This window comes from Canis lupus, chromosome 4, assembly GCF_003254725.2.
Source record: "Canis lupus dingo isolate Sandy chromosome 4, ASM325472v2, whole genome shotgun sequence".
NCBI lineage: Eukaryota > Metazoa > Chordata > Mammalia > Carnivora > Canidae > Canis > Canis lupus.
In genome coordinates, this window is record NC_064246.1 from 62,880,268 (window position 1) to 62,895,915 (window position 15,648).

General features: G+C 37.0%; 1 protein-coding gene and 1 long non-coding RNA gene across 2 annotated transcripts in view; one reads left to right on the forward strand and one right to left on the reverse strand.

The window, feature by feature from the left end:
- Window positions 1-15,648, reverse strand: part of ITGA1 (integrin subunit alpha 1) — a 160,888-nt gene that overhangs the window by 131,452 nt on the left and 13,788 nt on the right. The gene's annotated exons all lie outside the window — the stretch shown is intronic.
- LOC118354612 (uncharacterized) overlaps window positions 1-15,648 on the forward strand; it is a 30,042-nt gene that overhangs the window by 8,815 nt on the left and 5,579 nt on the right. The gene's annotated exons all lie outside the window — the stretch shown is intronic.

Here is a 15,648-nt window from a genome sequence, read left to right on the forward strand (position 1 = left end):
TGCTGGACGCTTTGTTAAGACACTGAGGATTGAGCTGGTTTCTTATATTATTGCAAAAAGAGATGCAGTGGCCTTCTCTAATTCTCAAAATTCTCCAACAATCTAGGCATTTCATTACTTTCAATTTCTTCCTGGAGGAAGGAATCACACAAAAACATTCCCGAAAGACATTGTTTAAGGTGATTTTTGGAGATAGTTAGAAAACACCAAGGCCAAAGCCAAACAGATTTAATCCCTGCAGGAAATTCCTTAGAACACAATGGCTGTGATGCTCTCAGGTAAGCCACTGTTGAATGCACTTCCCAGGAAATTCACAAAATATTCTTGTGCAGCAGAAGGAAATCCTGTCCTGGACATTCACGTAATAATGGGTTTGAGTCCAATTTTGAAACTTGTCTAACACAGAAAAATAATAAAGCCTATTGTGCATATACACATGGTTCTATGTTAGAACTTCAAGAAGTACTAGTGAAATGTAAGCTGATTTACCATGTAATTTACCTAATACTTGGAAAACTACATTATTTTTTAAACTTAGCAAGTTATGATGTTAAAGGAATGCACTTGCATTTACTTAGCTTATTTTTATACAATTGCTGATTATTAACTTATGAATGTAAATTCATAAAATTTTTCCCATCAATAAGTTACCTTAATTATGTTTAATTAGAAAATACACTCTATATTATGCTCTAGGCCAGGGGTCAGCAAACTGTCCTCTGAGCCAAATGCCACACATCACCGATTTTTGAAAATAAAGTTTTACTGGAACACAGCCATGTCCTTTAGCTTACTGTTATCTATGGCTGCTTTTGCACTACAGTGGCAGAATTAACTAATCACTAAAGAGACTTTGTTTCCTGCAATGCTGAAAAAATTTACAATCTTGACCCCTTACAGAAAAAAAGGTTGCTGATCTCTGCTACAAATAAAGCTGAAACAGCTTTTTATAATATGTATATTATAATCTGCATGTGAAAATACATATTTATAAATATTTTAGATATTCATGTTTGTACCAGTTTAATCTCCTATAGTTAAACAAATCAAAAGCAAGAAATAAGGTAAAATGTTATTCTGACTTTGCACTGCTTTTAATCTTTGCACAATTGCACAATTTCATATTTCTGCAGATTTCTATTATTAACCTAGAATGATATCTGCTTTCTCAAACCAGAAACTTAAGAAACTTTTAGTTTCTTTGAGAGGACGATAATCTCTATTTGGTCAGGACATAAAAACTTTAACATTCATTTTGTATTTAATTAAAGAAACAGCTCTAACAAAGCTTGCTATTCAATCCCTTATAATAGGCCACATATTCAACATTTATCAAACACCTCCTATGTGAGCTGAGTGCTTACATGAAGTTTCCATAATTTATTTGTCCCCACATTTCCAAATGGTATTATCCTCACTTTATAGATGAGGCTCCTGATAGCTTAGTGATGTCCAAGGTCACAAAATCACTTAGTTGCGGAATCCAGGTTTGGACCTAGTTCTCCTGAAACCAAGCCCACAGCAATTCTAACCTTCTTCCACATGAAGCAATTCTGGTGTGTTAAACTATGACTGACTTTTATAAAAATAAGAGAGCCAAGTAAGGGAAAACAAGTTTCGCAAAGATTAGCATCTTATTAGGTTTGAATCAGACTAAGGGTTTAATGGAAAAAATTCCACAGATGTGGATTGTTAGTGAGTAGTATTTAAAGCTCTAGAATGTGTTAGGTTTGAGAGATTTTAAACTGTTCTAAACTGATTCCAAACTGACACAAGATTATCAGGCCAAGTACTTATTTCTTTAAAATATTTTATTTATTTATTTATGTATGTATGTATGTATGTATGTATGTATGTATGTGTGAGAGCTGAGTGGAGGAGCAGAAGGAGAAAGGGAATCAACCCGACTCTGCATTGAGCATGAAGCCTCATGCAGGGATATGTTTGAGATTACAACTTGCGCCAAAATTAAGAGCTGGACGCTTAACCAACGGACCTACCTGGGTGCCCCTCACCTCAAGTACTTCTAATCTTTTTGCTTAAGGGTGCCAATTCCATCCAGAGAATCTGAATGCTAGGTGATACTACTTGAAAATGTTACTTTGAAGAAAACCCCCATCTGCTATAGCCAGTGATAATACAGATATTTATTATTTTTTCCTGTGATTCAGAATAAAAGTGAAAACACCTGCAAGTGAGTAAACACTTTTCAGAAATATGGAGCATTAGAAAAGAGCTTTGCTATCTCTCTAGGAGTGTTACACCTTTAAGACTCTAGCTAATGGTATTAAAGGCAATAGGTCCTGAGACTTGTCCCTCCACATGGAACATGGCCACATGGTCCTTTCTTGCTCACAGCCAGGACCCTGGTCCCTAAGAGAAGAATGGCAGGGTGGCTGAGGATGGAACTACTCAACTCTCTTTCAGTTCTTAATTGCTTACCTAATTCATAGAACAGTTCATTCTATAGCTACCCCTCCCCCATTCTCTATCCTTCCCTATGAATGACAGTTTCTAGTCTGTTTAAGTCGGGTGGAAGGCAACATCAAAACTTTATGCCATGGTTCAGGAAGAATTCTTTAAGATTAATAGAAATAAACACTAACTTCATGATGTAAGTTCCCATCTATGCATGGCTGATATGTTCAACTGTCTGTAAGACATCATTAATTTTCATTTTTCATATAAATTGTCTTTATTGAAAAAAAGGGTATCTGTTTTTGATTCTGCTGGCAGATTGATTTCTTTCTGGAACTGAAATCGTGTATAGTGTTCATTGATATTTATTGAATCCCAAGGAGATAAATTTTAGATGCCCCATATAAAGCAGGTAAAATGTCTTGAGCATTTGCTATGGACCAAGCATTATAAAAAAAGTGTCAGTAATCTCACTTAATTTTCAAAAAACCCTATTAGGTTGTCACTTAGTTTGCCAGTGAGGAAACTGGACTTGGTCACTGAAGTAGTCAGTATTAGAGATAATAAACCTTGGATCTTTTACCCATTGCCATTGTCTCCCTATAATATGCTGTTCCTGCTTTTACAAAGATTTTGTGACTCAGTTTCTGTCTAGCGATAAATTTTCAATGAATCCTCCTTAATTTGTTAAGAGTATAAGCCCACTTGTAATCAGCAATTTACTTTGTAGGAGAATCTCATATTATCAGATTGCATCATTAATATTACTGCTGTAAAGATGTCTTACACTGATGTACCTCCTTGGAGTAACAGTCTCAGGTGCCTTAATTGAGAAAAGTGATGATCTTGTTATTTTAGGAAATAAGAATCATCTGGAAAAGATGACTACTAAGTAGACAGGTATTTACATTCAAAGCTGTTGTTGAAAGTCTTAGATAGGTGTTTACCAAACACAGGAGAAGAGACCAGGCCTTCCCCATCCTTCCAACAAAGCTCTAAAACTAGGGCAAAAACCAGTCCAGGACAGGAATACGCTCACCGGTGCTTCTCCCAACATCCACCCAAACACAGATCTCTCCTACTCAAGCCACTTATGACCAGAAGTGCTAAACAGAGCGCAAGGTTGTTGGATACCCAGTTAAGTTTCAATTTCAGATAAACAAAGAATAACTTTTTAGAAAAAGTATGTACCTATTCACTGTTCTATTTTCTAAATCTACAAACCTTAGACAGGTGTAAGAGGAACACCTGTTGCATGCTTTATATTTTTAATTTTTAGCTCAGCTCCACATTTAGATTTAACTGTAGGAGAGTAAAAAACCTGATGGACCTTGTTCTTTTAAATTTCTGTGGCCTACTCTCCTTAGCATTTGGTGCCCAATGTGAAATCTGGATGTACTTGCTAACTCCTCCTCTTTCATGCTGGAATTTTGACAGATGCGTTGAAAAACAATGTTTAGGCTAAGGACACATGTGTGCTGGGAGTGGGGAGGTGAAGTATCACCTTTTTCTTTCCTGGATTTCATTTCCTTCCAGAACTGAAATATTAACCAGGGAAAAACAAAGAGGTGTAAGTGTCCTGAGGCAACCTCAAGAAGACGGGAGACTAGAGAAGCCAAGCATCCTCTAAGTCTCTTGCATTTCCATCATACTTCAGGACTGATACTGAATCTCTTGTTGAGAATTCCTCAGGCTGAAAATTTAGAGAGATTGATTTTGAGTATTTAAATGATTCACATTTTTAAATCTACCAGTAAGTCTGGTTCTTAAATGTTTGCTGGTAAATCAGACTTCCATTCCAATATCAGGAGCCCAGGAGAAAACTGAAGTCAAGATTCAGGGTTATTTTTTAAGAAGAGAAGGTAAGAAAAAGGGAAAAAAATGTGTCAATTATACTACTAAGTTATATGATTAGGTGATTTTTTTCCCAAGCAGATAGGAAGCCTAAAAAGATGCTAAGATTTTCCAATCAAATTGGCATCTTTGTTCTGCGGAAGAACAGGAGTTAAACATTTCCCAAATGGACTAAGTGAACTAGTGATGGGGCCTCAGGCCCTGATGTCAGACTGACATGGGATGCAGCATGGGCTCAGCACCAGCAAGTGGGTAAGTTAGGATGTGAACGATGCCAGTCTGGCTGAGGGCCTGTATCCGTACCACCAGTATTGTAGCTACCTTGGTAAGGGTTTTAGTAAATGTTTGTTCTCCTACTTTCACTGTTCTGCAATGATTAGTGGTTATTTTGTTATTGTTGTTTTGACTCTCCACACTCTTCCTAGTTGAGGGAAGGGGTACAATTCCAGAGTACATAGGAGATAGGGATAGAAATATACAATGGTCCTTTTTCCTGCCTTCTGATTCACAGATTGTGGAATGCGACCTTGGGACCACCCATATGTGATTCCTGTCCACTAGAGATTGTTCTCAGAAGCTCTGGTTGAGTTTTAAGTCCAGTGAATTGGTGGTAGCCATCTGGGGATGGCAATTTCCTCAGCTGTGTTGTCCTACACAGATCATTTCTGTAGCAGGGATTTGACAGTGGCTTCCTCTTTCTCTTCCTGTCTGAGCCTCATGTGGGAGCTCATTTATGGTAGTAAAAATTTTCAAGTTCAGGGTCAATGTTCTTACCACTGCTGCCTGCCATCTGAGTGAAAGAAGATATTCAGAAGGTGGCCCATACCCTGGTTCAGTTAGGCAGCTGACTCTTGATTTCAGCTCAAGTCATGATCTCAAGATCCTGGGATTGAGTCCCTCATTGGGCTCCTCACTCAATAGTGCATCTGATCACCAATCTCTCTCTCTCTGCCTCTCCCACTGCGCTCTCCCTCTCTCTCAAAAAAAAAAAAAAAAAAAAAAATCAATCAATCAGAAACAAAAAAAGGTGGCCCATACTTAAAAGCCATCTTCCCAAGTGAGTCTAGCCAATTGTGCTATCTTCCTGTTATCAACAGTTTTAGCTTTACTCTCTGTACAATATATGATTTTTCCTTCTTGGTTCTGTCTGACACAATTCTTGCATCCCAAGATTTAGACACTCCATCCTTCAAGAACTGGGAATCAAGTTCTCAACTTTTTTGTACCCTCTCCTACTGTTCTAGCAACATATACACATGTAAAAGGCATCAATAAATATTCACAAATTGGTCAGTATTAGTCCTGTGGATTTAATATAGCAAGTCAATACATAAAGATACAGAAAAATCCCATACCAAGCCACTAAAGCTAAAGACATAAATTCCCCTCATCAACTTTTTGAAGTGGCTTTTTTACTTTTTAAAAATATTTTATTTATTTATTCATGAGAGATACAGAGAGAGAGAGAGAGAGAGAGAGAGGCCGAGATATAGGCAAAGGGAGAAACAGGCTCCTTGCAGGGAGCCCTGTGTGAGACTTGATCCTGGGACTCTAGGATCATGCCCTGGGCCAAAGGCAGGTGCTCAACCACTGAGCCACACAGGCATCCTTGAAGTGGCTTTTTCAGTAGCAGAGATAGTTAATCTGCAATTTCACATTTTTTTTTTTCTATGCTCCATCTCTTTTTCTCGTCCAGACAGCTGACTGGCATTGTGGCCAGAGAACATATATTAAAGCCAACTGGCTTGGTGATGACATGTCATAGTTTAACCTGGGTGCAGATAAGAAACCCCTGGGGAGCTTTCTAAACATAAACATGCCTGGGCTCCTCTCCCAAGTGTTCTGACTTAATTGTCTTGTGGTGGGAACCCAGTTAGCAGTGTAATTTTAAAACTCCCTCATTGATTTTAATGTGCAGTCTGGTTTGAGACTCACTGGCCAAACTGAAAGAACATTCCAGAAGAAATAAGACCTGTGTTTTCTCATTGTCCAATTCTTTGGGACAGCAAACAGTTGATAGGGAAGGAAAATAACAAGGAGAAAAGTGGCAGGACTATGAAACTTGGTATGCCATTAGAACATTGCAGACGATTCAAAAATATTTAACTTCAAAATTTTTGTGCACCTATTGAAACTGTTTCTCCCCTGATGCTCAAGTTTAAAGGCCCCAACAACTTTGAAAATATGGGAGTATTTGGCAAAGCATTCCAAATAAATGACCCTGAGCTCTGGAATTTGCTCCTAGCGGGCTGCTCTCTTTAGCAGTCAGCCAAACCCAAAATTTGGCAGCTTTTGGGATATGGTGCAAAATAGATTCTTTTTAAACCTGAAAATCACTGAAGATTTATTTTGCTGGAAAGATACATCTTTTAAAAATAACAAGTAGTTGTTGCTACTGTACCACTTAGAATCAGAGATCTGAGCAACTAAGAAATCAAGGGCCGCCTGTCTTTTCTCATTCTATTGATGAAAAAGCAGAGACTCAAAAGAATAAAATGATTTCCTCAAGTCACATATCCTAGTGGTAGGGCCTGGGTACATCCTGATCTCCTGACTCACAGGCCAATTCTCATGTTTGCCCTGCCATTGCCACAGAGTCATCTGAAAATGGCCAAATGATTTCTTCTGCTGTGATTCATTTTGGTTATTCACAAATGCAATGTTTTTGCAAATGCTTATACATGATCTTCAGTAACTGTAGCAAATAGCATGCAAATCACATTGTAATTTTTGGTATGTAACATCCTTTCCACAGTCTCAAGTATAAAATCTGGTTGTACTGCACTTGTGATTCTGACAATTAAAGTTTCTAATTCATCCAGAAGGATATATGTCAACACATGCATCAAATGCAAATCTAGGAGCTTTAAATCCATAACAAATCATCATCAAAAGGTCTTGTCTTGGGACGCCTGGGTGGCCCAGTGGTTGAGCCTCTGCCTTCAGCTGCAGGGCGAGATCCCGGGAGTCCTGGGATCCAGTCCTATATTGGGCTCCCCGCAGGGAGCCTGCTTCTCCCTCTCCTTCTGTCTCTGCCTCTCTCTGTGTGTCTCTCATGGATAAATAAATTAAAAAAAATTTTTTTTAAAGCAAAGAGGTCTTGTCTTTTTCTGTATTTCTTATCTACTCACCCCATTTCCCACTATATTTTACTGTGACGTAGGGCAAATATAAGAGTCCCAGATAAAGGTGAAGATGATTTCGGGAAGGACAAGAAAAAAATCTAAGATTTATTATGCTTTCTGAACTTCTAGGCAAGGAGATAGGCCCAGAGTGAGAAATTTAGTATCTGAATTTCAATGATACAAATTTAAAAAAAAAAAATATGACACTTAATGAGGCAGCTAATTTTGCCTCAGCTCTTCCTACTTCTCCACATTCCACATGTTATTCCATTTCCTTTCACTCAGTTAAGAATACCACTGAGACACAAAGGGTCAGAGCACTGTTCCCAGAGACATTCCTCCTCTTATATTGTTTTCTCTCTTCTGCAGAAAATTTCCTTTCCTTCCACCACATCCCAGCCATGTTGCCATTTAGTGAAGCAGGCTACTTAAGAGAGAAGTTATTATTTATCAAGGGTGTTTCCTTGAATTTTACAGAGGATAAAATGATGAATAGAGAGGAAAGACTCTAGCAGGTCTTCCTACTGTCCACCCACTGGGCCTTCCCCCTACCTCCCCCAGGCCCAAGAGAGCTCCCTGTCACTTCTTTTTTGACAGCTGACCCAGCAGTTGGCTTTCCTTTCCCTGGGGTAGCTGCCATAATCTTCTCTTAGACATTCTCTCTTCCAAGAATGGCTATAGAGTAGGACATAATGTCCCATGCTCCCCCTCTCACCATCCCCTTCTTTGCTGTCCTGAAAAAAGCAACACTGTCTTTTCTGGACTGTTTTGCTGTTAGTCATGACAGAGATGCAGGAGATAACAAAAATGTGGAAACTATAAAGGCTCCAGGATCACAAAGTCATTTCAGTCACGGTCCCAGCTCCGTATTTCCCATTCCACTTGTGCCTTTTCTACTCAGTTTTGAGGGTAGAAGGCGATCTCCTTTCTCCATGATGTTTCTTCTTAGGTTTGTTGACTTTTTCCTGTAAATATTTAACATCTAGAAAGCTTAGGGATTGCAGGGACCACTACAGAGAAGAAAAAGGCGCCAAATAAATTCAAGGGGCTCAGTTCCCTTTGCTTCATCTCTCTGGAAAATAATGGCAGATCAGTGTGGGCTTCTGGAATTTATCAGTTTAAGTTCCGATAGCACCTCCTCAGGCTGAGTGAAGAGCACCCTCTGAGTCCTTATTCTATTACATTTCTTATTCCTGCACCAATTGCAGTGCCATCATAGCTTGTTTACTTTGTTTACTGTCTGTTCCCCATCCTAGACTGGCTTTCTCTATGAGGAAGGGACTGCAATCTTTTCTACTCACCTTATATTGCTAGGGGCTGGCAGAGTGCCTGGCATATAGTAGGCACTTGGTAAATGGTTGTCAGAAGAATGAAATGCTTCTCAGAAGAAAAAAGGTAGGAGGCAGAGTCTTTTTCTAGCAGAAGGTGAATACTCCTCAAAGGAATGAACAACTGAACTTCAAAGCTAAATTTGGGTCTCAGTGATGCTGCTGAGAAAGAAGTTGCTTTGCCCCAAGATGAATTATTTAATAATGAGAGTTTAAAGCATTCTAAGATCCTACTTTGCTCTTTGCTTCTCAACCATAACCACCTCCCAATATGCATTGGTGACGAGAAAATGGGGAAGAAATTGGAACAGGATAGATCAAACAGGAATGTGGACCCTATGAAAAGCTCCTGTTCATTGACTTTGAACAAGTCACCAACCCTCTCTAGGCCTCAAGCTTACATCTATATTATGAAGTGAGTAGGTCAGATGACACAAAAGGTTCCTTACAATACCAAACTTTCATGATTCTAAATGATTCAGAGGTTTGTACTGCAATGTATTTTCAATCTTCCTCTCCTCCATCTCGAACCTATCCCTCTAAAAAAAGGGACTCCTATCATTGTCAACAGTACATTTGGAGAAGAGGAAAAAACTATAAATTATGGTCACAGGATCAATGAGGTGAAACACAAGATTAAAACATGCTTTATATTCATAGAGCAATTTTTCACAAGAGTGTCAAACAAAAAGTTCTAGTCAATGTTTACACTAGAACTTGATGAAAAATTCCAGACATAAAACTTCTGGAACTTAGACTTGAACTCACAGGACCTCCCATCTTTGTCTGATAAATTTAACAACTAAAATCTACTGGGGTTTTTTCCTTAACAAGAATTCATCTTTCAACAGTTGAGTTTTATTGTTGAGACTATTACGGTTTAGTAAAACACTTGCTATCTGGAACTGTCATTCTAGGTATGACACAGCCATAGATTTCTTTAAGTACCACTATCTTTTAATAGTTTTGGAGGAAAATAGTCTTGAAAGACATTGTATTTCCTTGATTTTTTAAAAACAGAATACACTGAGTGTAATTCAATCTTTTCCTCAGTGTTAACATCAGTTACTATAACACAGTAATGTCCTCAGACCCCAGTGAAGCACTCTACATCCTAGACTTTCTTCTTTTGATGGTGCTTCAGAATTCACCTGAGCTGTCGGCTCTCATTTCTGACTACTGTGACTGCCATCAGCTTGGACACTTGTGATCATCTCTCCCTGATATTTAATTTGCTGATCAAGGCAGGGAAAAAATTCTCAATTCATTTTTGTATACACAAGAGTAGCCTAGTTTCTGCTACTGAAGATGCTTAGTAAATACATAAATGTTTGTTGAAATAATGGATGAATTAACATAGTAGGTTAAAAAAATTTTTTTTAAACATGCTTGCTAAAACTGGGTGTGAAATAATAATAGAGGTTAACTAAGGCTTGAGGGGCTTGGTTAAATTACATAGCCTTGGGACATTTTCCATACACTTTTGACTTCTCATATTCTAGATAGAGTGCCAGAGGTATGAGCTCCTGAGACTCACAAACAGATGAAAAATAATAGTGGTAGGTAGGTAAATAAAAACATATAAAATGAATTGCTTAAACTTTGGCTTGATTATATAAATTCAGTGTTATCAAATAATTCTTCTATTTCTAGGCACATGTGACCTACTCCAAACAGAAAACTGAGGAATGAACTGGCATTCCTACATTTTTTAGGGTATAGCTTGAGTAGGCACCTCATCACACCCACTAGCTACATAATTTGGGACAAATGATTTAACCTCTTCTAAATTTGTTTTCTAATTTGAAAATAGTAATGACAAAAACCTTTCTTGCAGGAATCTTCAAAGAATTAAATAATTCATTCTAACATACTTTACCATAGATCTGGCCCTCAGTAAGTATGTAGTTACTTTTATTGTCATATGTTGTCTGTTCCTGGATTTGGGACAGTAGAGGCAGCCCTGTGCGTGGCCTGGCAATGTGTCTGCAAAGGCATTTTTCTCTCATGTTTGCAGCCTGCCAGATACTGCGCCGCCTCAGTCTTGGCTGTTCTGAACCAAATGTGGCACCCTTAACTGTCCTTCAGTATAGAAAATAGGCACATTTCCATCATACTAGTATTCTAAATGATGGGATTTTAAGGCGGGTAATGTTAACCACTAAAGAAAGGCAACTTAAAAGAAGGCAGTACTTCAAGTTCCCACAATTTATCATAAATGTCACAATCTTTAGTGACTGGCACTAGAAATATAATACCTTGCCTATATTGATGCTGCTTCTTATAGAATTAAAATATTCACTGTTAGGAGCAAAAACGACAGGCTCAAATTTGTTTGCAACTAAAGTATTGCACGCAAGAGTGGATTTTCCTTGAGTAAATGCATTACTTTTACCTCAATTTAAATGAATAAGTTCACAACATCCCAATCTCTTTCTCAGTGTTATTTATCACAACAGAATATACTGAAATGTTTCTTAAAATAGAGAAATACTGCAAAATAAATGGGTTATCTTATAAATTATTACACTCAGAAATCTATAAATAACACTCTAAAATATGGATGAGAATACAGATGGTGTTACTATCAAATACTCTCTAAAAATGTTATCATCTCTACTTCAGCTTAACAAGTATCTTTTGTTAATGTGTTTTATAATTTTCCTAATCTAACTAGTTCCTTATTGAATTCGGCCACTTTGGGGCACCTGGATGGCTCAGTGGTTGAGTGTCTGCCTTTGGCTCAGGTAGTGATCCCGGGGTCCTAGGATCAAGTCCTGCACTGGGCTCCCCGCAGGGAGCCTGCTTCTCCCTCTGCCTATGTCTCTGCCTCTCTCTGTCTCTCATGAGTAAATAAATAAAATCTTAAAAAAAAAAAAAAAAAAGAATTTGGCCAATTTATTTTTCTTTTTAGTGAAGTTTACCTGCTACTTGATGACTATATTAAGTGACTCAGACTGTGCTTGCTAAGTTCCAAGACCATTACTATGAATCTAACAGCACAACATCTTAACCATCTGCATTGTTGACTTTTGAATCTTTTCTAAATAAGGCATCCATAATACACACAAGTATTATACTCAGGTCTCAAACTCCTTTAGAAATCATTAGGACTTTTCAGTGACACTTTTGCATTAAACTTTTAAGTTGATTAGCAGTGCATATAACACAAGATTATCTTGAATAGCACTTGTCTAAAATACTACATCTTCTAGAATACATAAATTGAACCTCCACACAAACCTTAAAGATGCTGACATCAGTATGAAGACAACTATTTTATTTAGGGTGTTAAAAACTTTATCTGAACCTGTGATTCTTTTTCTAGTTGCTCTTCAAGTCCTCACTAAGGTTACTACTTGGAAACTCATTCACTTTCAGTATCAATAAAATTATGGGCTGACCAAAATCAATTTTTAAAATAAATATAAATAAAACATTGCAAAATTCATGCATAATTGTGGTACTTGTGGTTCTTTAGGGAGTAAAAGAGGAAATGTGCTTAGGGAAATCAAAGATGTCACATTAGGACAGGGAGCCCAAGAACTAAGGGTCCAATAGCAGTAACATGGCTATAAACCTGACTTGAATGAGACAGAACTTGCTAATAATTTCTGTGCTATGGAAATCCTGAAAAAGTGTCCTAGCAAACTGAATCATCACCCCCCGAATATATCCTTTTTTTAACTGAAACTTTGATATACTAAATTTGTAAATATTTATGTATACTGAGACTCACTTAAACCATATTCAAAAGTAATTTGGTTTTTGTCCTTAAAGTTAGAAATTTTTTATCTTAGGAACTTTTTTTTAAAAAAAAAAAAAACATATTATTTATTCATTCATGAAAGCCACAAGGTGAGAGGCAGACACAGATGTAGGAAGAAGAAAAAGCAGGCTCCTTGCAGGGAGCGGAATGTGGAACTTGATCCCCAGACCTGGGATTATGCCTGGAGCCAAAGGCAGACAGACACTCAACCTCTGAGCCACCCAGGTGTCCCCATCTTAGGAACTTTTAAAACTCAACTTCTATGCAATCAACACTTTGGCTCTTCTACTTGTATATCTCTAGAACACTGTAGAGCTCTGTAGGGGAAAAAGTTATCTGACCATATTAATTACTTTAATATAGGAGCATCTCTACTTTAAATGATTTTAGTAGATAATAGAGTCAAGGAACATTTAAAGAGATTAAATAGGTTTCCCCGTGCTTCTGTGCCTGGCCTTTTTTCATAGCTTTACTAATTCTTGCTAGGCCATTTTTTCTCTGATTTCAGGTTTACTTACATGTTGACAACTCTTTATCATTAACCTCAGCCAACTGCTTTTTCCTGAACTTCAGGCCTGTGTGAACAATTAACTAGGGAACCTTATTAAGGACTGAAAGAATTCATTCAGTCATTCATTTAACTCCCCCGCCCCCCAATATTTTGAGCATCTACTGTTTGCCAGTGTTTTTTTTTTTTTTTTAACATTAAGGATATAGTAATGAACCTAACAGACAATAGTCTCTGCCCTTATTGACTTTACATTCTAGACAGATAAGTAAAACACTGAAATGAAATACATATAAAAAAAATTGAGACAACGAAGGGCTCAGAAGGAAATCTTGCAGAAGTTATTTAAAAAAAAAAAAAGACTGGCTTGGAAGATCTCACTGAGATGAATTTTTAGCAAAAACCTTGAGAGTAAGGAAGCGAGCATACAGAAACAGGTAGAAGACTATTTCGGATGTCCTGCAGGCATCCTCTTTTTTTTTTTTTTTTTTTGAGAGTGGTGGTAGGGCAGGGAAGCGCAGAGGGCGAGAAAGAATTTAAGCAGGGTCCAGGGAGTTGGACTTGGGTCTCAATCTCATGACCCTGAGATTGTGACTGAGCCAAAATCACAATGCTTAACCAACTGAGCTACCCTGACACCCCCATAATGCAACTTTTTAAAACCAGGAATTCTTGAAGATATTTTGACTACCTTATAGCCAAAAAAATACACTTTTATTTCAAGAAGTTTTATAGTTAAGCTGAATTTTGGTCAATGAACTCTCTTGAAAGACCTTGAAACTCAAATGTTTTTCTCTATGACTGGCAACCCCAGCCAGAGACTTTTACTAGTACAGGGAGAATAACTATCATCTATGTTTATCAGATTTTATTATGCACAGTAATCAACTGGAGATGTTAGGATACAGACTGACATTCAAGAAGGTCCATGATAGGTCCTGGATTCTAGTTTCTGTCAAACTCTCAAGGTCTCAATCCATAGTCTTGCTGGTGGTCCATGGACCATACTTTTGAATAGTGAGACCTGAATCAGTAGTTCTGTCTTGATACCTAATGGAATCACCTGAGGAGCTATAAAAAACCATCTCTAGGGTGAAAGGTTACTGAGTCTGGGATCTAGTCTGGGTAATGAATTTCCAAAGCTCGCAAGGTCAGGCTAACAAGCAGCTAAATTTGAGAACCTATGACCTAAAATGTATTGGTCAGATTTATGCATAGGTTTTATTTCTCCTTGTTTCTATCACAGTAGATAACAGATCTAGGAATAACCAGTACTGCATAAGTTATGAGAGTAATATATGCCCCAACTCTCCAAATTCTTACTGAGAATACAAATCATTATCAATCAGGTTCTAATGTCAAGAATCTCAGTTTCATTTCTATACTCCTACCAAATAATTTAATAACATGTTTTTCATAGTATTTTAAAGTTAAATATTCATGGACTTATAATAAAATGACAATCTATTTTTAGATTAAGAGGTAGATATGTAAAAATGTGATTTTAAAGTATATGGAAGTGTCTATTTCTAATTACAGATTAAAATAAACTCAGATTAGTTAAATTTATAAAAAATAATCCCCAGACCTGGCACTTATCCCAGGAGAAATGCCCAGAAACAGAAAGGATTAGCAAAAGTTTACTTAGTATTTATACTCGAAGTAGGTACCAATGTGTTACAAACTGATTATCACTCTTTCTTCATAACGCCTTTCCTAATTCTTTTGCTAAACTGAGGTCTGTAAAAAGTAAGGATGCAATTCCATTCTAAGGATCCCTCCCTACCCCTTAAAATGCACATCCAAAATACCGAATGAAAATATTTTAAACTCAGGTATTAGCAGAAACTCCCTCATTACAGTAAAGAGTACTGGAGTACAAGTCAACTACCACATGCTACTAATGATGTAACTTAATCAAACTTTCTCAGTAGACCTTCTCACATCTTAAAATAAGGTGTAGAGAGTCCAATAAGAATGTGCAAGCACAAACTAATGCCACATAGAAATATAAGATAGCACTACATATATCTAGGATAAGCCAAATAATACATAGTGTGGCAGTGCAAATAAATGGAGCCCAGAAATGAATATTTTCAGCTTTAGCACTAGTCACACAACAAGCAAATCATGTATCTTAACTGCATTTTAAAAATAAAGATACCTCAAATAGCTTATCTTGAGAATCTCTAGATCAAAAGTCTATATCTAAAAATAACTGATTAAGGGGTCCTCTAAAGCAAGTAAGATTAATAGTAGGAAAAAAAAAAAAAAAAACCTACCAAGAGTTTACTTGTAACATGACTGATTTAACAAGTCTCTTTGGACATTTTAAATTTGTCTTCTAGAAAAGTCTATCATTTGGCCATCCTTTAAAATAGCAAATTAAAAAAAAAAAGTGAAGAAATGGAGTAAAGGGATCTTAAACAGTGCAAGAACACTATGTAGAATTAAAATAATGTAAACTTATTAGGATAATGAAGTATTAAACAGCTTTTTCTAAGGAAAACTTATTCAAAGTATGACATTTGGGATTTTATGATCTATCCCAAAGAATATACAGCCATTTTTTTTTAATTAAATACAAGATATGTTTTCAAGCTCTGCAAATAACTCATAATTTCTTCAAAAATTATTCTAATTAAT